This window comes from Hyperolius riggenbachi, chromosome 3 (assembly GCF_040937935.1).
Source record: "Hyperolius riggenbachi isolate aHypRig1 chromosome 3, aHypRig1.pri, whole genome shotgun sequence".
Lineage (NCBI taxonomy): Eukaryota > Metazoa > Chordata > Amphibia > Anura > Hyperoliidae > Hyperolius > Hyperolius riggenbachi.
The window spans coordinates 166,950,306-166,975,088 of record NC_090648.1 but is presented as its reverse complement, the minus strand read 5'-3'; the positions used below and the strand labels follow the sequence as shown (position 1 = coordinate 166,975,088).

General features: G+C 41.4%; 1 long non-coding RNA gene across 1 annotated transcript in view; it reads left to right on the top strand.

The window, feature by feature from the left end:
• Positions 1 to 24,783, top strand: part of LOC137561212 (uncharacterized) — a 51,700-nt gene that overhangs the window by 9,935 nt on the left and 16,982 nt on the right. Inside the window, exon 3 of the long non-coding RNA XR_011029929.1 lies at positions 6,480 to 6,566. This is a non-coding gene — a long non-coding RNA (uncharacterized lncRNA). The remainder of the gene's footprint in view (positions 1 to 6,479; positions 6,567 to 24,783) is intronic.

Genomic DNA, 24,783 nt, shown 5'->3' with positions numbered 1-24,783 from the left:
GCTGCCATACAGTGGCGTAGCAATAGGGCGTGCAGAGGTTGCACCCCCCCCCCCCCTCTTCAAGTGGCCCTCCCTAAACTGCAGTAGTAGCTCTTTATTGGTTCTCTGATTGTAATAATCACTTCTAGATGTTTTTTAACCAAGGATTGAACTTCATCCCAATCAGTAGCTGATACCCCCTTTCCCAGGATAAATCTTTTCTTTTCTCAAATAGATCATATCAGGGAGGTCTGTATGGCTGATATTGTGGTAAAACCTCTCCCAAAGTGTGATGTCATGACCATGGTTCTGACAGTTTGCTGCCTGTGAACTTCATTGCATTCAGGAAAAATAAGGGCTTTTTTTCCAGTTGCCAAGCAAGCAATATCTCCCTCTGTCCATGGAACTCTCAGTAGCGAACATTCCGTACGGATCATATGCCAGAACTAAAGATGTCGTCACTTGTAATAAATCTCAGAATGTAAATCAGGGATCAGGGAGAGGAAAGATTTTACAATGGGCAAACACTAACTAAATATTATATAAATGAATATTATAAAAAAAAATAAAAAAAAAGCAATGTTATTAATTATGTTATTTTCACTACAGTTCCTCTTTAAATAGTAGTAATTATTATCAAACTTTACTCTCATTTTCTGGTTACTCTTATTTTCTGGATGAACTCGATGGACGTATGTCTTTTTTTTCAACCCAAATATCTATGTAACTATGCTCCTCCTTCTCTTCTTGCACCTCTGACACTGTTGTCCTTGGTAGGTTTTGGTGCGCTGTGTCAGTTGTTATGTTTAGAGTGCTTGGTGGCCCAAAGTAAAACTTGCACTGGGGCCCATAGCTCCTTAGCTATGCCATAACTGCCATATTTATTTCCTGTTAAACAATACCAGTTGCCTGGCAGACATGTTGATCTATTTGGCTGCAGTAATGTCTGAATAACACCAGAAACAAGCATGCAGCTAATCTTGTCAGATCTGACAATAATATCAGAAACATCTGGGCCATAGCCTAGCGCTAGCTACATGATAGCCGCTGTGCAGCGGCATCCCCCCTCCCCTTCCGATCGCCTCCGGGATTTCCTGTTTGGCTTCCCCCGTCGCCATGGCGACGATCGGGATGACGTCATCAATGTCAATGTCATCTACGTCATGGCGCACGGGGGAGTCCCGATCCACCCCTTAGCGCTGCCTGGCTCTGATAGGCCAGGCTGCGCAAGGGGTCTGGGGGGGGCGGCGCGTAGCGGCGAATCGGCGTGGAGCAGCGGCGATCGGGTAGTACACGCAGCTAGCAAAGTGCTAGCTGCGTGTACCTAAAAAACTAATTATGCAAATTGGGCCACCAGGTCCTGAGAAATCCTCCGCGGCGGCTTAGCCCGAACTCAGTTCGGGCTTACCGCCAGGGAGGTTAAGCCACCAGCAAGCAAGAAAATACTCAAAATAAATTTGATAGTACTTTTTAACCAATGTTTAGGTAGTGTTTCAATGGTAACATTCTGAAAATGTAGTTTAAAGGGAAGATAAAAAATATCTCCTAGAAAATAACTCAGGTGAAAAAAATTAATTGCATATGGGCCCTGATCTGCATATGATTGATCAGGGTCTATGGCTAAAATTATTAGAGGCAGTCAGGCAGAGGATCAGCAGGATAGCCAGGCAGGCAACTGGTATTGCTTAAAGGAAATAAATATGGCAGCCTCCATATCCCTCTTGTTTCAGTTGTCCTTTAGGAAATATGACTTTAAAGTGTATGTGTGTTTTTGTTTCAAGTAGAACCAATTAACCTACCAGTAATGGATTTGGGATGAGGAAGGAAATTTACACAAACATGGTGTTCAAAGTAAATAGACGAGGAGATGAGCTCAAGAGTGCTTGGCACTAAGCCAGCTTGCTGCCCGCAAGAGATGGACATGAGCTTGTGCCAGTTACCATACTGGCACAGTCTGCTGTGTGGTCTGCAGAGACCAGTTTGTAGTTCACAGGAAGTAGGTGATGATAAACTCACTTTCCAAGCAGAAATCAGCCAGTTTTGAGGTCTTACATTTCTATGGATAGGTGTACAGCTGCAGGCAGACAAAGCAACAAAAGCAGGTGTTTGCTTGAAAATGCAATTACACAAGTAATACTTACAACTTACACTAAGCAGCATGGCTACTTTGAGTGTTTAAATCTCAATTTGAGGTTTTATTCCAACAACACTGTACTATTACGGGACCAGAAAAATGCTCCCAATTTACTTTGGAACATATCTGTTCCAATAGCCAATCAGCACTCATATCCATCGAGTGCTGTGCTGTCAATTCATGCTTAGGTGCAGGGCGGATCAGAGTCCCCTTTACCAACCAATAATATGATCATATGTTAGGACAGGGAGGGAGTAGGGTGGCCCTACGCGTACGTTAAAAAGGGGCGCTGGGAAAAAAGGGCGCCGGGTTTTTAACGATAAGCATGGATAACGTTTAAAAATGTATTGTACTGTATTTCGTTTAAAATTAATGTTTTATAAAATTATAAATCATTAAATAATGTGCATTAAATCGGCAATTGTAAAAATGTTAATCTTTCGTTTAAATAGTGAAACGTATAATAACGTTTAAAAAAAAAAATTACTAAGTAACCCTCCCTGTACCTACCCCTAACCCCTAGACCCCCCTGTTGATGCCTAAACCTAAGACCCCCCCCCCCCCCTGTTGGTGCCTAAGTAACCCTCCCTGTACCTACCCCTAACCCCTAGACCCCCCTGTTAGTGCCTAAACCTAAGACCCCCCTGTTGGTGCCTAAACCTAAGACCCCCCTGTTAGTGCCTAAACCTAAGACCCCCCTGTTGGTGCCTAAACCTAAGACCCCCCTTTTGGTGCCTAAACCTAAGACCCCCTGTTGGTGCCTAAACCTAAGACCCCCCTGTTGGTGCCTAAACCTAAGACCCCCCTGTTGGTGCCTAAACCTAAGACCCCCCTGTTGGTTTTTTCGTTTAAAAATAATGTAAAAAAAAAAAAAAATGTACTGTTTTTCGTTTAAAAATAATGTTTGAAAAAAAATATTGTACTGTTTTTCGTTTAAAAATAATATTTAAAAATGTATAAATCATTAAATAATGTGTAATCATAAGAAGCAGTAATAAAACATTAAGTCTCCGGGCGCCGCTTTTAAAACGTTATTTTTCTCCGGCGCCCTTTTTTCCTATCGGGCGCCCATTAAACGATATTTATTATAGGAGTGAATGGCGGCGCCCGATTTGTCCACTAGCCTCAGGCGCCCGAATTTACTGTTACCGGCCCTACTCCCGCCCTGTCCTAACATATGATCAGCACAGCACTCGATGGAGATGAGTGCTGATTGGCTATTGGAACAGATATGTTCCAATGAGAGGTGAATACTGCCTCTCACGAATAAGCATTGAGGATTGGAGGAAAGTAGGTGGGGGAAAGATACAAGCCACCAATGGGATTCGCCCAATGCATCTCTATGGTGGAGAAAATGATCTCTTGCTTTTTGCTATTTTCAGAGGATATAGAGATGTAAATCAAAGTGGTTTGAACTGAGGGATTTATATATACCCCATACAGCGAGTTTGGAAGGTTATACTTACCTGTAAGTAATTTTTTTTTATATCATTAGATTGGATATGACAGCCAATCATGTACAGAGTATAATGATTGATGGACGGTTGGGCCAATTATGGCTAACCTCTGTGGGGAAGGATTAAATTTGCATGACACTCCCACAGGGGAGAGTATATAAGACAGCCTTCAGATGGAGCTCACTTGATGCCTGACTGAGCTAGAGAGCACAGCTCTCATTTATTGTTTTCTATATGTTATGATTGTTAATTTATAAGATATGCACCTTGCACCCTAGCACTTAGCACTTTATTCCCTGACGACGGCTCCAAATGGGGAGCTGAAACATGTCGGATTGGTGGTGGGGGGTTTCTTTATAGCACTTATAGCAGGAATAGGTTGATCAGATGTATGTTTACAAATGATTAATATCTGATCATTGATTTTGTAACCTACCTCAGTTAGGTCAATTAGGCATATGAATTTATTTTAATTATATTAATAAAAGTTATATTTTATAATGTACACACTCCAGATAGGAATTATTCTTGTGTTTTCTAAATATTAATCAGGTTATGTGAATTGTGAAAGCATCTTTAAATCAGCCGCCGGGGCTCCCCATTGGTTCACAGTCTGAGCCATTTTCATTGGTCCAGCCTGTGAACCAATGGGGAGCCCCGGTGGCTGATTCAAAGATGCTTTGCCTGAACTCTGCTATAGAGTAATTACAGTGACTCATACACTGTAATTACACGGTGGAACTTGCGGCGAGATGCGGCGGCGGGCGGGTGATAAGCGGCGGTAGGGAAATTGCTTTCAAGTATCTTTGCAGCTACGTGGGGGGTTAAACAAATTAGCGGCGGCCAGCGGGGAGCTCTGGGGGTCTCATTATTAAAGGAGACCCCCAGATGCAGCGGTGGAAGATGGCGGCGGATGTTCGACGGGTGTGCGCATGTGTGGGGAGCGAGGCCATGGTGCTGAAGGACAGCACCACAGGGTAAAACCTCACTCCCCATCGCCCGTAACATGGGAGCATTGCTCAGGCTTTCACCTAAGTGATGCTCCCTAACGATCGGCCATCGCACGAGTGAAACTGGCAATAGGATTTGCCGGTAATCCTCATGCGATGGCAAGGTGATAAGTAGCTGGCATCTGCAAGCTACTTATCACCTTGAATAGCATCAGGCCCACTGTCTTTTCATGTCTCGCAAAATCATAATAATAACAACATTAATTTGCATTATTCATTAGAGGCTACTTTTAAAGCATTCTGTAGCCAAGTTGTTGCAAGAAGATTAGCACTAGCTAGCAGGGCTGGATTTACCAAAAAGCACTGTAGGCACATGCCACTCCCCTCCCCAAGTGCCTCCCTCTCGCCTTACCTATGCAGAGTCCTGAGCGGAGTGTAAATGAGAGGTGACTCACCCGGGTCTCTGCATTCCATTGACCATACCTCCATTCATTCGGGACACCTATAGCTACTCAATACTTGGAAGCACCTCTAACTATTAAATACTGAGGATAGCTCTGGCTACCTAATACTAACGAGCTCCTATAGCTACCTATGATGGACAAGGGAACTAAGGGAGAAGTGAGTGACAGTTGGGACAGCCAGCACACTTCGTGGATTGGTTCAGCAGGTGTTTGTAGGTTCATGGAGGGTGAAGTCTAGGGTGCCCAAACATCTGTGCCTATAGGCTCCTGTGATGTAAATCCAGGCCTGCTAGCTAGGATGACCAATAGACTGCCTAGTCAGTGGGAAAGTAGAGCCCTTGCTCTCCTTTTAGTGACCAACCAGCTAGCTAAACTGTTTCCAAATGGGGAGACCTTGATTGCTGAAACTCCCCTTTCCTGTTGCAGTGTGTTCACGGCTACACTTAGCAGGATATCTGTACAGTATACACTCCCCTCCCTCCACTCCCCTCCCTCCCTTCCATATTTTTGCACTACACACAGTTTGATGAAGGACATGTTACACTTCCCTCAGGTCTAATTTAATGATTTTCATAAACTTACTTACAACTGGTATAGATATTTAAATCTGTCAACTGCAAAAACTTGCACAAAATACTGTGAAGAGAACTGTGCTCCAATCTAACTGCATGGGACATATCCTATTCCAGGTGGTGATAAGAAGCTTACAGCATGCTGGCTTTACTCGAGTGATGGAGAACCAAAAAGATCATTACTCAGGTGAATCATAGCTATTCACCTAATTGATGCACCTTTTTTGGGGATGGGGAGGGAGATTTTGTGCCGTGGAGCTGTCCTTCAGCACCACTGCCCTACTGCCTTGCTCACAAGGAGATCCGCCCTAAGTATAAGTAAAGTCCTGCATGCCAACAAACATGTAACATAAGCAATTAATTATGTTGGTACATAGGACATAAATACTTGGAAATTATCAGAATGATGGAGGAAATCAAAAACACCATAAACTGATCAGAAATAATCAGTTTATAAACTTGACAACCATGCTATACTCCAAACCTCCACAATCAACCTATAAAAAGGTATTGTGATGTGTTAATGACTTAATCAGAAGACTAAAAAAATAAATATTTGGTGGTCATTCAATCAGAATAGGAAAGGGGGTAGTAAGAATGAAAGGATGGGTGCTAAAATAATTGTAAATAAACTTCAGAATTGGGTATATAAGATAGAGTGCCAGGATGCATAGGAATTAAAATGTCTAATAGGAAAACTAGAGTTGGTTCAACATGTCAAAACTGGATTTTAACTACAAACTACACTTTGTCTTCCAAAATGTGAGTCAAAATCTGTCGTTTTACAATTTGACTTAAATGCATTGACATCTTTGGTAAATTAGCGTTTTCCATTCTTATGATAATTTTTTCATAGATAATTCTATTTTTATTTTTCATTCTAAATCTGAAGCTTCATTGAAAGGAAGTTGCTATTTTTGCAGATGATACAAAATTGTGCAGAATTATCAACACACAGAAAGATAGCTACATATTGCAGAAGGATCTGGATTGGATGGCTATATAGGCAGGTAAATGGCAAATGAAATTCAATGTTGAAAAATGTAAAGTCATGCATCTTAGTTGTACCAATGGTCTAGCTACATACACAATAATTGAAATACAGATGGGGCATCAAACTTGGAGAGGGACTTAACCACTTTACCCCCACGCGTACGGATTTCTCCGCCCCTTTTTTCCCTCCTAAAAAAACAGGGACGGAGAAATCCGTACCTTCCGCGCTACCGCCGCTGTCCGCGCTCCCGCCGCTCGTGCGCGCGCACCCGCCGCTCGTGCACGCCGCCGCCCGCTCGCCCGGAGATCAATGAACGGGAAAATCCATTCCCGCTCGTTGATCTAAGCCCCCGCAATGATCTGCTGCTTCTTTCAGAAACAGCGAGATCATTGTGAGTCTCCCAGCCTCCTACTGCTTCCTGTAAGCGTCCTTCCGGACGCTTACAGGTCGCATGTAAACAAACACTCTGTGGCCATCTTGTGGCCAAATAGTAAACTACACCCTTAAAGCATTTTACATATACAAACATTACATTTACACAATAAATTAACTCATTACCTCCCACACTCCCCAATTTTTATTTTTTTTTGTAATTAAAAAAAAAAAAAATACAATTAAAAAAAAAAAACATAAATAGTTACCTTAGGGTCTGAACTTTTTAAATATTTATGTCAAGAGGGTATAACACTGTTACTTTATAAACTGCGGGCTTGTAATTAGGGATGGATGCAAAACTGAAAAAAATGCACCTTTATTTCCAAATAAAATATTGTCGCCAAACATTGTGATAGGGACATAATTTAAATGGTTTTATAACCGGGACAAATGGGTTAATACATTTCATGGGTTTTAATTACAGTAGCATGCTTTATTTAAAAACTATAATGGCCGAAAACTGAAAAATAATAATTTTTTCCCACATTTTTTCCTATTTCCCCATTAAAACACATTTAGAATAAAATAATTCTTGGCATAATGTCCCACCTAAAGAAAGCCTAATTGGTGGCGAAAAAAACAAGATATAGTTCATTTCATTGGAATAAGTAATAATAAAGTTATAGATGAATGAATGGAAGGAGCGCTGAAAGGTAAAAATTGCTCTCGTGGTCAGGGGGTAAAACCCCTCAGTGGTGAAGTGGTTAAGAGTACTTCTTGTCAACAAGTTAAAAAATCATATGCAATGCCAAGCAGCTGCTGCTAGAGCAAATACAATTTTGGGATGCATTTAAAGAGAAATAAAAACTCGGGATGCTAGCATAATAATACCCGTTTTGTTCTCTTATGATGCTGCATCTGAAATATGGAATACCGTTTTGGGCACTGCATTACAGGAGAGACATTGCAGTTTTGGAGCAGGTGCAGAGATCAGCCAAAAAACTGATCAGAAGGATGGAACGTCTCACTTACAAGGAAAAGTTAGATAAACTGGGCTTATTTATCAGAGGGCAATATAAAAGCTTGGCAGATATGCTTTTTGTCTCTAGGCTTGTGCAAAGTACAAGGGGACACTACCTGCATATAGAGGAAAACATTTTTTGCCAGTGCCACCTATTCAGGAAGGAGTTCTTTACAGTGAGAGTAGTTAAAATGTGGAATATATTAAAACATGAAGTAGTTATGATGACACATTTTATATCTGCATTTATGTTTCAATAATTTTTTATTGGAATTTTTTTCAAAAATTAAACATATGTCACAGACATATTATATGTATAAAAACAAGACACTGTATACATAAAACATACTTTGTTTAACAGATCTATGAAAAAAGAAAGAAGGACCTGTACACATGACCTTTTATATCACATAATGATCTTAATATATAAACACATATTTATTCACAAACATCCGTTGGTCTTTTTATTTCTATATTTATACACCTTAGACGTAGAACTCCACTGGATATTCACCAATGCTTAATAACTGATTCTTATAGCATTTGCTCACTAATTTTACTAAAAAAATCCCATATGCGCAAGAACCTATTCCCAATACCCATCATACGCGTACAATACGCGCATAATTACGCATTAATATACGCGGAAATTCTGCATACTTACTACCTATCTACCCATTATAATTTGACTTCTATAATAACCTAATATGTCTAAAGGACCTCAGTGAGTGTCCAATTATATTTCAAGAAACTCCAAAGTCGCATTGTAGGTAGCTCAACCTCTGGAGAATGGGGGCACTTAAGCCACCCTACAGAGACTCCAGAGTGCGCCACCTCGATAGTTGTCAATACCTTGCTTAATCTGTATTACACTTCACTTAAAGGAAAGGTTCAGGGAGGGTGGGTAAAAAATCAAAATCAATTTCCACTTACCTGGGGCTTCCTCCAGCCCGTGGCAGGCAGGAGGTGCCCTCGCCGCCGCTCCGCAGGCTCCCGGTGGTCTCCGGTGGCGCGCCCGACCTGGCCAGGCCGGCTGCCAGGTCGGGCTCTTCTGCGCTCCAAGGCCCGGAACTTCTGCGTCCCACGCCGGCGCTCTGACATCATCGGACGTCCTCCGGGCTCTACTGCGCAGGCGCAGTAGTTCTGCGCCTGCGCAGTAGAGCCCGGAGGACGTCTGATGACGTCAGAGCGCCGGCGTGGGACGCAGAAGTTCCGGGCCTTGGAGCGCAGAAGAGCCCGACCTGGCAGCCGGCCTGGCCAGGTCGGGCGCGCCACCGGAGACCACCGGGAGCCTGCGGAGCGGCGGCGAGGGCACCTCCTGCCTGCCACGGGCTGGAGGAAGCCCCAGGTAAGTGGAAATTGATTTTGATTTTTTACCCACCCTCCCTGAACCTTCCCTTTAAGGTCCTTAATTTAAAATCCTTATTATTGAGTAACCAACAAATACTAATAGACAAATAAGTGTCTAACCCATAGTAGTATAGTTCCAATATAGCTAACTAGTTAATCTAAATAAAATAAAATAAATTAACTAAACTAAACTAAACTAAGCTAGACTAAACTAATTCTCTGCCTGAGCTGCCTTGCCTCCTAGCTCAATCTTTCAAAATTGTTTCCTATATAGAACCATGCACATATTTAAAATAATGCAATATTACATTGCTTGAGTCATAACTATCCAATATGTATATATATGTATACATAACTAGGTATATCTAATGTCATCTCCAAGTACAATATATCTAGTGCATATGAACAAATTACAGCGAGAGGGGATCTTACTATTCTTTAAATATCCAAAAGTTTAGATTCTTTAAATATTGTAGGCCATAAATACACTCTTCTCTGAAATGCCTGAATGCTTCCGCATCGAATTGCCCAGGATTTTTCAGCAACTAGATTCTGATCCACCTTCTTTAACCACTTCCCTACCACGCTATTTTGTGCTGATCTGTGCTGCGTGGGCTCTCCAGCCCACAGCACAGATCAGGTTGCAGCCAGGCCGATCAGACTTCCCCCCTTTTTTCCCCACTAGGGGGATGTCCTGCTGGGGGGGTCTGATCGCCGCCGGCTGCTTGCGCTTGCGGGGGGGGGGCTTTTCAAAGCCCCCCTCCGCAGCGCTTCCTGGCCTCCTTCCCCTTCACTCCCTCTCCCTCCCCCTGTGAGCGGCGCAGGACGGATTTCCGTCCTGCGCCTGATGGGATAGGCTTTAGCCTATCAGATGCCGGTGATCCCCGGCCAATCAGAGGCCGGGGATCACCGATCTCCTCTACGGCGCTGCTGCGAAGCAGCGCCGTATACATGTAAACACCGGGGAAGGTCTTCCCCGTGTGTTTACATTTACCCTGTGAGCCGCCGATCGGCTCGCAGGGTGTTCACGGAGACACCCTCCGGGAACTGACATGGAACGGCCGCTCATACGAGCGGCCGTTTCCATGGAATACACTTCAGGATTCAGGGGCGTGTATATACGCTCCGAGAATCCGGAAGTGGTTAAAATCTCCTCTAAGGTTGGGGCATATTGCGTCTTCCAATTTTCCGCAATGAAATTTTTCATGACAATACATATATGGTTAAAGACAAACCTCTCACCTATTGGCATATCAGCCGTCTTCAGATGAAGTAATGCCATGTCAGGAGTGATCTTAGAAAGAGAAAAAGGTAATTTCTTTAAGAAGGTCTCAATGTCTCCCCATATTTTGGACACCACTGGACAGGACCAAAAGACATGATAGAGTGTACCTTTATTTTTGCAATTCCTCCAGCACATAGGTTTAGTATTAGTATCGAATTTAGCTATCTTATCCGGTGTAAGATACCAGTGCCACAATAATTTTAAATAGCCTTCATAATGCGTCACACAATGAGTAGTTTTCCTAAGAGAGCTATAAGCCCTCTCCCAGTCCTCAATCTCAATATCTTCTTGTAGGAGCTCCTGCCATCTTCCAAGCTGCCATTTAGGGGCTTTAGCCAAGAGAGTTCTATAGAAAATTGAAATGCCTTTTTGCCTATAATTCTGTTCTTCCATAAGTTTTTTAATCTGTGGTAAATAAAAAATAGGCTGAGGGGAGTGTTTATCTAAAAATCTCCTTATCCTGTAATATTTAAACTTATCCTCTTTTGGTATTTGAAATAAAGATACTAAGTCCTCAAATGGCCTTAGTTTGTCTTCTACTAACAAGTCATCTATTTTTGTTATACCTTTTCCTATCCAATTTTCCAATGAAAAATTACTTAATGCCAATGATAAGTTAACTAATGGGATATCTACCATTATGGCCAGGGGGTCTTTACTACTAATTGCAATTAATTCTTTCCATATTCTAATCATATTGGCAGTTATGGGGTTAGAAATTTTTAAGGGAATCTTCCAATTAAATCTAGATTCAAGATAAGAAATCATATTATCAGCAGGCAACTGATCTTCCTCTATTTTTACCCATTGTTTAGAATAATCTTTATACCATATTGGTCTTGACTGTTCCAAAATACAAGCCTTATAATATTTCTCTAGATCAGGTACTCCTAATCCTAGGTTGGTGGAATGTGTTGTGAGTAGTTTATTTGAAAATCTAGATTTCTTATTCAGTAATACAAATTTATTGATCATTCTTTGAGTTATAGTTAAGAACTTTTGGGGAATTTTGATTGGTACATTTCTGAAAAGGTATAATAATTGAGGAAGAATTAACATCTTGAATGCTGCTGATCTACCTAGCCAAGAAAATTCAAATTTAGATAAGTTTTCCAAATGTTTTTTTAATTTATTTATCCAAGGCTCAACATTTTCCCTATATAATCTCTCTATGGTGGGAGTTAGATTTAAGGTCCGTACACACGCCGGACTTTAGGCAACGACGGGTCCGTCGTTGCCTCCCGCTGGGTGGGCGTGCCAGCGACAGTCCGGCGTGTGTACGCTCTGTCGTCAGACTGATACGGCTGTTTCTGAGCGATCCGCCCGGCGGATCGCTCAGAAACAGCCGTATCAGTCTGACGACAGAGCGTACACACGCCGGACTGTCGCTGGCACGCCCACCCAGCGGGAGGCAACGACGGACCCGTCGTTGCCTAAAGTCCGGCGTGTGTGCGGACCTGTATTCCCAGAAATTTAATAGAGTTGACATCCCAGGAGTATGTACAGGAGCTCTTTAGTTCTTCCAGCATTTTGGGTGGGACATTACAAGGCATAACCGTAGTTTTACTATTGTTGATTTTGTATTGTGAAACTAGGGAGAAGTTATCTAACTCCATCTGAACACTGGACAATGACAATACAGGTTTTTGTATACACAGCAAGATATCATCTGCAAACAAGGAGATGGAGCAAGGCCATCACCCTTCTAGTACCATCACTAGTCCCTCTACCCTGAACAAACCCCACTTGATCAGAGTTAATCAATTGTGGTATCAAAGGTGCCAATCTATTAGCCAATATTCTGGCATATAATTTAAATCCGTATTAAGCAAGGAGATTGGTCTGTAACTTCCTGGATCTGCCAGATCCTTACCCTCTTTGGGAATTGTTGATATGATAGCAATCAAGTTCTCCTTGGGAAAGGCACCAAGAGTTGCTACCTCATTAAACATTGTGACTAGATGTTTAGACAGTATACTTGAGTATTTCTTGTAGTAGTCATTTACAAATCCATCAACTCCCGGTGCCTTATCCCTTTTCAGAGATCTGATAGCCAGTTCCACTTCTTGTTGGTTAAAGGGAGTATTCAACTGTTTTTTCTCAAATTCATCTAAACTAGGGAGATTAATTTTTTCTAAATATTTATATATTTCTTGTTGGGTTGGGGAATGGGTATTTGGGTCTTTATCTAAATTATATAATTTCTTATAAAATTCTGCCAAGGCATCTACTATATCTTGGGGATGATATACATCTATATATCTGCATTTAAAGGGGGCTTGGACTTGAGTACATCCATGGCTATAATTATTAGGTAATTCCTGGCAGTGTTGATCCAGGAATCTGATTTCCATTTACCATTTAGAGCCTGTAAGGTGTTTTTTTTCCCCTTTTGGGGCTAATTGGTCTATGCCTTGTGTTTTTTTGCCTTCCTTTGAATCAACTGGGATATGTAAGGGTTCTGGCTAGTGCTAGTGTGATGCTAGCGCCATACTTTCTGGTTGAACTTGATGGACGAATGTCTTTTTTCAACCCAACTAACTATGTAATATAACTATGATAAGTTACCCAGTTCTTCCATGACTGTGGTATGGATTAGATTGTGAGCTCCTCTAAAGGTTGGTTAGTGACATAGCAATGTATGCAAGAAGTCAGCACTATATAAATGCACATTAATAACAATAAAAATAATATCTATTGAAAAAGGATGATGATGAGCAGTTCTTATAAAAAGTTCAATTTAGAGTGGTTTATGGTGATTATCTAAGAGAAATTAGCAAAAATCAACATCAATTCTGCTTGAAAAATGCTTCAAAGCATTTTAGGTTAATTCTGCACAAGTTGAATTTATGCCAACAAAATTGGACTTTCAGAAAGGAATACATTTTTTGGGAGGAAATCTATATGTGTAAAGCCAGCTTAAGTTTAAGTTAGCCTTAGTGCTTTAAAGGACACCTGAACTTAGAGAGATATGGCTGCCATATTTATTTCCTTTCAAACAATACCAGTTGCCTGTCAGTGGTTTCTCTTTCTGGCTGCAGTAGTGTCTGAATCACACAAACAAGCATGCAGCTAATCTAGTCAGACTTCAGTCAGAAACATCTGATGATCTGCATGTTTAATCAGGTTTTATGGCTAAAAGTATTCGAGGCAAACGATCAGCAGGACAGCCACGCAACTAGTATTGCTTGAAAGGAAATATATATGGCAGCCTACATATCCCTCTCAGTTCAAATTGCCTTTAAAGCAGACCTGAACCTTCTTTGTTTTAGCTGATACAAATCCTGCAATAAAGCTGCTTTGTGTCTACTTCCTACTTTCATGGAAGCAGTCCAAGGATTCATATCCTGTGTTTACAAATTAGCTGCTCTGCCATGGCAGAGGAGATCCCTGGGCTGACAGAGCTGAGAGATCAAATTACAGTTAGATTAGTCACAGATTAGGGGGAATAAGACAGGCTAAACTCTCTAAATACATACAGGGTGTATTTCTCTACATTTACCTTCTGTCCTGTGCAAGAGTTCAGTTCCACTTTAAATATTGAAGTCTGACAGAATTAGGTACATGTTTCTACACAGAGAATTATGCATCATACCTTCTTGTGCATTGCACAGTACAATGTTCCAGCATTCTCAATAGATCTGCATGACTTGAGTTACCTTATTAATGTGTCCGTGATTCAGTCAAAATATCCAATCTCGATAGTGTGTGATTTTAATCCAAGTAATTTAAATGTGTAAATGAGAAGCCCTGTACAAACACAAAAAGGTAGGCCGAGTAGAGTCAGGTAAAACACACAATGGTTGACTTGTAAAAATTGGCGCAAATTGAGAGTGAGGAAAGTTGCCTGTTGCAACCGCTGAGATGCCAGTTATTATTCTCCGGTTTTCTCTGGGAAAAAGCAGCAATAAATGTGATTGGTTTCTAAGGAAACTGGTACGACCATTATTTACTCAGGAATTTATAAACCATTTTTACAGCTTTACCTTCAGCCATCTTTTGTGTGGTGAGTCTGAGTAGCTTCTAAAAAAATGTCAAAGATCTAATCTTCAAAATCAACACATTTACAACTTGGCACTTGCCAACAATATTTTGTAGTAGTTGTAGAGTCATCAAAAAGACATGCAAAAACAAAATGCGTGCTTTGTTTAATTCCGTGAAAAAAAAAAAATATTTGAACAGCTCAAGGACTGAAGTTTCCTGACTGCATTAGAAGCAATTTGCATGCCATTCAATGTTGAAGAGGATAAGGGCCTTTAAATTAGTCAGCTTCTACCTCCACTGATGTCTGCCATTAGCACAGCAGTCTGTCTTTGCGAGGTGTACTGGAATTGGAATAAAAGGAATGCATTCAGCTACGTTAGTATTCACTATATTGGTTGCATAATCATATACTGTGGAATACATAACTGCCTTAAGCCAGTTCTCCAGCAGCTTACATAAAAGGCCCAGTGGTATAGCTGAAGGTCCTTGCGACCAGGATGGGAAAGTTTTGCCAAGGACCTACTGATGATTCAGTACAAAGAGCCACACTTAACAGGCACATTTCAGGCTTCATTCATAGAAGTTTTGCCTGCATTAGGCATATATATAAGACGACAGCTTGTTTTTTGTATTGTAGTTGACAGTTTTCTACATAACATTAGTCAGCACTGTGGCAGGTTAACATGTTTACATACAGTATATACATTTCAGTCATATATTTGGCTTCGCACCCGGAGTTCAGAGCACCGCAGTCCTGGTGGAGGATTTAATTATTTGAAATTGGAGTCAGAAGGTGGTAAATACACTGTCTGGCATCTGCTCCTGTGCGATGGCTGGGCACTTGGTAGCACTTGGCATGGGCAATGGAGAGGCAGCCACCGCATTGATTCACATCTGGCACGGCCATGGATTTACAAGTGCTACAATTTGGCTGCATAATATTTAAGCTGGAAGGCGCTTGTTGGCCAATAGATGAGAGGCTGAACTGCCTGACTAGCGCTTGGTTCAGCATCTTTAACTGTGGTGATTTGTTCCAATTAAAGTCAAACAGATCTCATCTCACAGCACTTCTACTGAATTATCCTTTTTATATAGACATCTAAACTCTCTCCAACCCGCCTCCTTCTTATCTAAATAAACATAACTCCAGATACCATCCTATACGCAATCTCTGCTCTATATCCAATATTCTCCTGTCTTCCTCTCTGGTCATCTCTTCTCACTCCCTCTTACAAGACTTTTCTTGATCCTCTGCAGTCCACTGGAACACCCTACCTCAACATATCCCTCCCTCACCCACACTTACCTGTATAAGGCACAATCTGAAAATTCACCTTCTCAGGCAAGCATATAGGACTTTTGCCACTGACCACCATTTTTACTATCTCATACACAACTTCCCTTTATCTACTGTACTATTCCTTAAACCTTTAGACTGTAAGGCCTTTTGGCCAGGAATTTTTTTCCCCTTTTATCACACATTGCGGTGTAATGTGTGTGCATATATTCCACCTGTGTAAAATCTGTAGTTGATTTGTTCACTGTATCGAAGGTAACCCATCATCCTTTTGTATTGTTAACTGTTGTATTGTTTATTTTTCATTGTCATACCCTGTATGCTGTTGTACAGCGCCATGGAAGATGCTGGCGCTATATAAATCAAAAATAATATAAGAACCAAGTCCTCCTAGATTGTTGTATGCCTTTCATTTTTTTCTCCGCCATGGGCTAGATCAGGCATGGGCAAACTTGGCCCTCCAGCTGTTACGGAACTACAAGTCCCACAATGCATTTGCCTTTATGAGTCATGACTGTGGCTGTCAGACTCCTGCAATGCATTGTGGGACTTGTAGTTCCGTAACAGCTGGAGGGCCAAGTTTGCCCATGCCTGGGCTAGATTACTTATTCCAGAGTGTGCCAAGAACCCCCTTCCCCCCACTTGTCCTCTGTACCCAGTCCTCTTCTTATGACTGCAGCCGAAAGGAAGATCCTCTGTGTGGCTCAGAGTGATTCTTATGAACTGAGATGGTGGGAGTTTTGGACTGTGCCTGTACAGGGAAAGAAAGCACTTATGAACGAGGGCCTGCATTTGCTGTGTCTGCACAGTTCTCAGTTGCGCAGTGTGAGTTGTGGGAACTTGCTGGTTTTGGTATTCAACTGATAGAACATGATGCATACTTTGGGCACAGGCACAGTAAAAGGGACACCATGACGACAACAAACTGGGCCAGCACACTCAGGAGCAGGTAATCTAGCCCAAGATGGGCTTCATTCATTTTGGGTGGTCTCTATTCAGGGATACTTTAAGCTAAGTACAGACGTCACGGAAGAACAATGAAGAAATGCAATCAATTGGTTTTCTGATTGTGTTTCACATTGCAATTCAGATTGCATGTGTAGGGGCCAAAGGTCCTGGGGTCTGGCTATTCCAGCAGATAACAGATTTTATTCAAGAAACGTGGCTGCAAGCTGTTACCCTGGGAGGACAATGTTTTTTCTTTTATTACAGGGAACAAAAGAATCTTACCTTTAGCAGACCACTAGCAGCAATGGGCCTGATTCACAAAGCGGTGATAACTCAGTTATCACGCCTAAAAGACTTTAGGCGTGATAAGCCGTGCACTGCTGAGTTATCACCGATTTTTGCTGCTCTTCGCGCGAAGCTCCCGCGTGCAAAGTTTTGCGCGCGCAAACGCACAGGCGCGCGCGCAAAGTCCCATAGGGTTCAATGCCCGCTGCGCGTGAAGCGTGGGGTGCTTCGCGCGCAATCGCGCGGGCGCGCGCGCAAAACTTTGTGCGTGGAAAATTCGCGCGAGTTTCTTCTTATCATGCCTAAAGTGAGTTTAGGCGTGATAAGGGGCTTTTCACAGGCGTGCAAACACTTTGCACCGCTTTGTGAATCAAGCCCATAGTGTGAACTCTGCCAGTAAGCAGGACCAAATAGTCCCCTTTCATGGCAGAGAAAGCCTGAGCACAGCCAACCCAGCAGGAGGCTGGACAGAGAGGCACCACTGTAGCCATATTTAGAATAACTGTATTGTATGATTTTTGCCTTTTTAAAAGATCCCGTACTTATGATTTGCAAGAAAATTATATCGTTTGATCGCTAGTAACGTGATGGTAATTTTCTTCCCTCCTGTACGGGGCTGTGGTAAGCCACCGCCCCGTTATTCCACTTCTCAGTAACAGAATATCCTACAATATTCATGTTAGCTATCAATGTGAACTATATTCTTTGGGGTTTGTGTATTTGTTATTATTATTTGTGTGCGATGAACATAGTTTGAGATATGGTAACGTTACATATTTTTGACTTAAGATTCCCGCCAAAAAGTAAAAAAACACCCAAACTCCAGCCCAGGGGCTGGCTCTGAGCTCTAACCTCAGAGCAGGTTTGGATAAAAGAACCAGAGCAATTTCAGTAAAAAGTTCTCCATTTCACCATCATATAAGAATTGCAAGCAGCTAGCATGAGAACCCAGGCTAGCTGCCATTTTGACATACTTTTATTCTGGAACAAAGGAACTTCAAAACAAAAGGACATCTTCCCTTTAAACCTTTAAGTATTTATTTTCTTTTGTTTATCCCTTTTATTTTATCTGGGCTACTGTCTTCATAATTGTTACTTTTAATCATTTTCTGTATATATTAATCATTGATATTGCATTTACAAAAAAAGACGTGTCTTCCCAAAATCCAAGAATATACTGGTTTGTTAGTTGGTTCACCCAAAAGTGTTCTTTGACTATGGTAGGCAGATCAGACTATGACTGCAGAAGATTGGGAGCACCTCTGAAGGGGCAGTTAATGACAATTTTTTGCACTGTAGTTTTATAATAATGTGTTATCTGGTTGACCCTTTAAAGGAAAACTGTAACGAGAGGGATATGGAGGCTGCCATATTTATTTCCTTTTAGGCAATACCAGTTGCCTGGCTATCCTGCTGATCCTCTGCCTCTAATACTTTTAACTGTAGATCCTGAACAAGCATGCAGCAGATCAGGTTTTTCTGACATTATTGTCCGATCTGACAAGATAACGCCACATGCTTGTTTCAGGTGTTATTTAAACACTACTGCAGCCAAATAAATCAGCAGGGCTACCAGGCAACTGCTATTGTTTAAAAGGAAATAAATATGGCAGGCTCCATGAAGTTTTCTGTGGTAATTTGCCTCAGCAGGTCCATCATCTTCTAAGTGTGGGGTTTATTTAAACTTGCCATAAGTAATCCAGGGCTGGCATCATAGACCATTTATAGCCAACCAGGTTTGCAAATGCAAGTTCAAATAAACCAACACTGTAGTCAGTGAGACTTGACAGCTTAACAGAATCATGGACTTACCTATGCTCATTCAACAGTCAACCAATTAAATTTCAGATAAAAAAAACAAGATTACAGATAAAGTTTGGAAAAACAAACAGGGATTGCGGAGTGTTGCATAAATAAAGTTTGTGGATCAAAAAAAATGTATTTATTTTTTACAGTTTAGCAATTCCTATGGATTTTAGACAAGTGGTTAGGGCAGAAACAAAACTGAAGTTGATCAAAAAAGGAATTTGCAAATAGCTGGTAATTAAGGACTAAAAAGGTCCATAAAGGGTTTCTTAATTATTAGTGTGTGACAATTGATTTAAATGTGGAGGGGAAATGCAAGCAGAAAGAAATCAGATGAAAATTGGAGTTAAGACAGGTAAAAAGAGGAGGAGCAATAAGAAATGAGATCATGGCGGAGATGAGATCTAGGAAATAAGTGTCAGGAAGGTCTTAAAGAGGAACTTCAGCCTAAACAAACATATTGTCATTAAGTTACATTAGTTATGTTAATTAAAATAGATAGGTAATATAATATCTTACCCACCCCATTTTAAAAGAACAGGCAAATGTTTGTGATTTCATGGGGCAGCCATCTTTTTGGTTGAAAGGAGGTGACAGGGAGCATGAGACACAGTTCCAACTGTCCTGTGTCCTGACCACCCCTCCCAGTTGCTAGACAACGTGAATAACAACATAAGAAATCCCATCATGCTTTGCACAGCATCAGGGGAAAAAAGCCCGGGCAGTTTTCTTTGATGGGTGGAGCTTAGCTAAAAATGCAGCTAAACATGATGCTTTGGTAAGAAAAACAAAGTTCTGATGCTGTGAAACTGTTAAAGAAACACCAAGACTTTTCAGTTCTGCTGAGTAGATTTTTAGTCCGGAGACTCACTTTAACAGGACTTATAGAGAAAGCCATTGCTCACTTCACTGAGTGAAACCAGTTAAAGAGAATGTAATTCATCTGAACACACTGGGCTGCGCAGTGAAGCTATTTCGAATATTCTTTATTTTATATGTAAAGCATAAAACACAATTGTCAGCTGTTTGTTTTATAACAAATAAGATCATTCAATTAGTTGGATTAGGACCAATACTTTGCCTGTTTTTTTTTTTTTTGTTAAAAAACAAATCAAGTTTATTTGAAAAAATAGAGTGGTACAATGGCATTATATTCATAATAATAGAATACATTGCTGGTATTGCATAGTAGTTACAGGCATAGTATGTTTTATCCAACTTTTTATCCAAGCCATACAGGAACACCACTTGAAGTGTTTTCAGATAACCATCTAATAACTGTTTTAAAATAACATATATAACAAAACAAAACCCCAAACTAAAAGTCAAAGGTATGATTGTGCTGCCCACTGCACTAGGGCAAAAAGAAAAAAGGAAACGGAAGAAATAAAAGGAGAGGAATCAGAGATACTTCCAATCTCCCATGGGTAAGTAACATTAGGGACTAGATAACACAACATTATAGCTTCCAAGGTTGTGAAGGGAACATATATAAGGTCGCTGTAAGGTTTATGATTTAGTATGATGAGAATCCAACCAGCTCTTCTAAATTTTATTAAATTTGTGTAATGCACCTCTTTTTTCATAAATTTCTTTTTGTAAGGGAAGGACACCATTAACAGAGGCCACCCACTCTCTACAAGTAGGGCCTTTAGTTTGTATCCAATATCTGGTAAGTACGACTTTGCCTGTTTTTACCATCACAAAAGCTCAGAGAATTTTCCAAAAATTGACAAATGAAAACTTGACAGTGCTGCGGAAAAATAACTGTCCCACTCCAGGACCTGCAAATGGCTTCTTGTCACATCCATCTTGAATACAGTCCATTTTAGGCATTGGACAATAGCAGTGAACTAAAGCAGCAAGAATATAAGAAGTCTCTGTTCTTACTGTGTCCACGCAACTGGAAAAAATACATTGCTGGGAAAGTGGTATTTATACCTAGTGCAAAATAAAAATGTTGTCAAAAAGATAAATAAAGGAGGCGAGTGATGACAGCAACCATAATAACAGACAATAACTGGGGCTACAAATGATATCCTGGGTGCGCTATATAATTTGTTACATACACAGACACACACACACACCCACACCTCTCTTTATTTCTTTCTCTCCCTCTCTCTTTCTCTCTCTTTGCTTTCCCTCTCCTCTTTCTCTCCCTCAAATTGAATAGTTATTCTTGTAAGCGCTGTATATATACTGCATTCTGACATGAATGGCCCAGTATACTAGCAGAGAAGCACAATGTTTGAAACACTGATGAGGCATAAGGAAACATATTGACCACTCTCTGCCCTCTTCATAAACACACACCCACTTGCACACACACACACACAAATATATGCACACAAAAACAACAGGTAACAGCTCCCAAACTGTGCAGCATGTTGACTAAGTGGTTAGTTCTCTTTAGCACGGCGGTGTAGGTTTTGATTTCATATTCTTCTACATTTGGAGTCTGCCAGGTGATCCTCATTCAGACTTGCATGCATGGTTAAAATAGACAATTGTAGCACATCAAAATAGGCAAAAGCTGGCACATCCATAAAGTTATTTATTGTTTCTTGCAATGTTAAAAGCCAACGTTTCGGAGCTACTTAGGGCTCCTTTATCAAGGCACAATTTATTAAGGCACAAGATGCTCTAGGCAACAATCTGTCCGCCGCTCCAGGGTTCAAGGAGTATAATCCTGTTGGGAGTTAAAGCTCCTCTTTGCAGTCACAGGGTTGTGATGTGCATCCAGTGAGCACCTGCAGCCAACAGATTGTTGCCTAAAGCAATTTGTGCCTTTAAAAAGGGGCCCTACATGGCTCAGAAACATTGACTTTTAACATTGCAAGAAACAATAAAGAACTTTGTGGATGTGCCAGCTTTTGTTTAATTAATTTGATGTTCTACAAGGGTTATCATCCCCTTTTTCAGCTGTAGCACTCCCGACACCAGTTAAGGTTGAGACTTATAGTGAGCGCGAGAGATAAAAAACCTATTAGACAATTGCATGCATGGTTGGCTGCAGAAGACATTGGGTTGCTGGTACAGATAACAAATGTTTACATAATCTGATCATAAACAAATATACCGTATATATTTGCATATAAGCCATCCCACGTATAAGCAGGGGTACCCACTTTTCCCTCAGAAACCAGGAAAAAGTGATTGACTCGCGTATAAGTCCCCTCTCCAGTATAGCCCCCTCCACATTAGCCAAATGTGCCCCAAGTATAATTCACTCCTTCTCCCCATAGCCAGATGTTTCCCAAGGATGATACAACTGTGTCTCAAGATGCCAATAGATGGCGGCATAGATATGAGACACAGCAATCGCCACACAGGAAGAATCCCTGATCATTGCACCGCTGACACATTGCTTGTACACTCCGCTTCACAAGCCAAGGGACACAGGTAGTCTTGATCAGCGCACTCTGCACACTATGTTACAGGGGATAAGGGCACGGACACAGCAAGGAGCAAGCTGGCAAGAGCAGGATCACTAGTGCATGATCCTTATGCTCATCTACCAGTAACAAAACCTTCTCCACCATCTGTTCTGCTCCACTGACTCACAAATAAGCCGAAGGGGTAACTTTTCAGTACATTTATTGTGCTGAGAAATTAGGCTTATCTGCAAGTATATAAGGTATTAATGTTAGTATAAGAGTTAAGACATATTAACCATGGTGCACTGAGCGTATCTCATGAGTTTTCTCACCGTGGCCCAATGCACAAACCTTTTCTCATTAGGTTTCTCACATCTCTTTCCACCTTAACGCTAAAATAACTTAGCACCAGCCAAAGGGAATAAATACCACAAACCAAAATTTACAACAAAAACTCCCAGATTAGGTAGTTCTTGATTAACTTTTACTTCACGTTCTCACCTTATTTTGTTATATTGATCATGGCTTCCCAATCTTGTCCTAAAATACCACTAACAGTCTATGTTTTACAGGAAACTGCAGTGATTTACAGGTGAGGTAATTACTAGTGTCTCAGCAGAGCTAAACCCCTAGCCGACCTCTCCACGCCGATTGGCGTGAATGCGGCGGCAGCCCCAGGACCACTCCACACCAATTGGCATGAATGGCAGCGGGCAGGGATAGCAGGAGATCGTCCCCGCTGAAGGGCGCGCATCTCAGCATGAATGACGCAGCTTCAACTCCACCACCAGTCTCAAAAGCGGCGATCGCCGATCGTAGACTGATAGACGGCGAAACCGTTGTCTATTAACATTGTATAGCACTGTGATCTACAGCAGCTCTGTACTGGGGACAGCTGTGTGACACGGCTGTCCCCTTGGCAGGCAGAAAAGTGACCCGCTGTCATAGGCTGAAGCCTATGACAGACGATCATGCTGATTGACTGGCGGGGGGGAGGGAAGGAGGGAGGGAGTTATAAAAAAAATACAAAAAAGGGGTAATATTTATTCGAAAATAAATAGAATAAATATTTGTAAATAAAATAAATAAATAAACACTGGGGAAGTGATCAGACCCCACCAACAGAAAGCTCTGTTGGTGGGGAGAAAAGGGGGAGAATCACTTGTGTGCTGAGTTATACGGCCCTGCAGCAAGCCCTTAAAGCTGCAGTGGCCCAATTAGGAAAAAATGGCCTGGTCACTAGGGAGGTTTAATTCTGCGGTCTTCAAGTGGTTATTGGGGATGAGCAAGCAAGAATCGTAAGTTCAAAATCATAGTGAATCAGGCCTTTCTTGCTTACTGAAGTTTCCCACAAGAAAGGCCCAGTGATTCCCCATGCACTTTCTCCATGAATGATCATGGGCAAAACTTGAGGGCGGAACGGCTGCAAAATTTCAGCAGGAAGCAAAGAATGGACCTCTGCTGTGTAAATCCTTTGCTCCTAGGGTGCACAACAAGCATTTGTAAAAAATAAGAACAGATCCCATTGGCAGATATAAAGGGGGGGGGGGGGGGGTGGAGAGAGGGGTTTATCACTCCACCTTGCATCTTCTGTGTAGTAGGAGGCAGAGAGACAGAGACAGGGAGAGAAGTGTACACTTCAGGGAGAGATAGCTGGTAGTTAAGTGTGTTTTACCAACTTACAACTCTGTGATTTAGAGTTACAAATTATTACAGCAAGATACTTTTTGCCATTCCACTAGTTTGCTAGCTGTACACTGCGCATAGTACTATGAGAAGAAATGTCAGCTACGGGATTCATTCAGTGCAGATTTACATAGCTTAAAACTGTGTGTGCTTAGTTACAGTTACAGCAGGGTACTTGTTGCCCTCCAGCTTGACTGGTAACTGTACATAGCACATAGTAGTGAAAGAAGAACTGTTAGCTATTGCATTCCTTGGGTGCTGAGTAGTAAAGTGAGTGTACAAATTGGGTAGGCACTGTACTGTACTAATGCAGGGTTACATTGTCCCTTAACTAGCTATTTTGTACTACCAACAGAAAACTGTCATTCCTAGGAGTTATTGTATACCGCTTTAGTAAGTATTTACTTACTGTACAGGGTGGGCCATTTATATGGATACACCTTAATAAAATGGGAATGGTTGGTGATATTAACTTCCTGTTTGTGGCACAGTAGTATATGTGAGGGGGAAACTTTTCAAGATGGGCGGTGACCATGGTGGCCATTTTGAAGTCGGCCATTTTGAATCCAACTTTGTTTTTTCAATAGGAAGAGGGTCATGTGACACATCAAACTTATTGGGAATTTTACAATTTTACAATGGTGTGCTTGGTTTTAATATAACTTTATTCTTTCATGAGTTATTTACAAGTTTCTCTTTGTTTACAGCCATTGACATGTCGCCGAGATTAACACATGGGGAGCGGATAGAAATTGTGTTGATGTCTGGTGAACGCAGTAACCGGGTCATTGCAGCAGATTTCAATGCAAGACACCTTAC